This window comes from Corvus brachyrhynchos, unplaced genomic scaffold (genome assembly GCF_000691975.1).
Source record: "Corvus brachyrhynchos isolate BGI_N302 unplaced genomic scaffold, ASM69197v1 scaffold220, whole genome shotgun sequence".
NCBI lineage: Eukaryota > Metazoa > Chordata > Aves > Passeriformes > Corvidae > Corvus > Corvus brachyrhynchos.
In genome coordinates this window covers 175,312-176,882 of record NW_008236209.1, presented here as the reverse complement: position 1 = coordinate 176,882, position 1,571 = coordinate 175,312, and positions in this window count along the sequence as shown.

Sequence of the window (1,571 nt, the reverse complement as noted above, 5' to 3'; positions counted from 1 at the left end):
GACGGAGGCCATTTTTAGCATATTTCTTATAGAACTAACAATTTGGTTCAGTTTTCACTGTCCATCCCAGGGAGGCTCTGAAGCTTAAATTATTTTGTATTGAAACTAGAATTTGAAGCTTTTTTTTTCATATGGTAATTGGATAAGTATCTGGTAATGCCATTCTTCAGCAACTTCATTGCTGTCATAGGCAGTGCCCTCCCACCTCCTTACGAAGGTCATCTTTCCCTTTTCCCCTTCACAGTAACAGCATCCACACTGGAAAGGTGACATCTTCAAGTACATACTGGAGTTTAGAGCAGTGTTTGAGAGCTCCCTTCCTATGTGTTCTCAACACATCCTTGAGCTAGTCTGAGGTGATGTTGCCTTCTGCTTCCCATAACACCAACAGCAGCTGAATATCAGTATCTGACAGACTGAAAAACTGAAGATAAGAATAGAGTATGCTGTTCTCTTATCAGAATGCAGCAATTATGCAGCTGTGGAATTGTAACAGCACTGGGCAGTGCCTGTAGAGTCCATAGACTCTGTGGCATCTCCCAGAAATGAAGGTCTGGAGAACTGCAAGTAAGAACTGCAAGGGAGAAAAGACTTTGCAGTGATTAGACTGGGTGGTATTAAGAAAATAGGCCTTGAGGACAGATTAATATCAATTTAGATAATCTACAGGTTCAAATAATGAAAATTTAGCCAATTTTTCCATGAGCAGATTTCCTCCTAAGTTTTCCACTATCAGTTTTAGCCAGCCAAAGAAAATCACATTTGAACTTTGAGTATAAATAATTAACAAATGGAGTTAGTTGAACAAAAATGGCAAAACTTTGTGCCATCAACAACACATTTAATTTTAAACCACACTTGTTTTGGTTTGCTGTTATTCTCCAAGGAAGGGGTGCTGACATGCACACGTCTTAATCAAAGTAATTAAAAATGCTTTTAAGGCTGTTTGAGAGAACTGGATTAAGCTCCTGCACAAACTTCGAAGTTAAACTGATACTGCTGTGATTTTCCTTCCAAAGCAGTGATAGGTCGGCTGCTTCACAAAATCAGTTAGCATTGGAAGGGACCTCTGGGAGATCATCCAGTCCCATCCCCCTGACAAGGCAGGGTCACCTGGAGCACATGACACAGGAATGTCTCCAGAGAGGGAGACTCCATGACCTCACTGGGCAGCTGTTCCAGGGTTCTGGTACCTTCTGCCACCCTCAAGGAAAAGTTCTTTCTCATGTTGAAGTTCTTGTATTTTAGTTTATGACCATTGCTCCTCGTCCTGCCACTGGGCACCACTGAAAAGACTCTGGCACCATTCCCTCAGCACCTGGCTTTGGAATATTTATATGCATTAGTGAGATCCCCTCTCATTCTTCTCGTCTCTAGACTAAACAGGCCCAGCTTCCGTACCTCTCCTCGTAAGAGAGATAGATGCTCCAGACACCTAATCATCTTTGTGCTGATTATTATCTCCAGTAGCTCCCTTCTCGTGCTGAGGAGCCCAGAACTGGATACAGCGCTCCATATGTGGCCTCACTCCTTTGGGACGAGGCACATCCGTCTTTCCCACGGCCCACTCC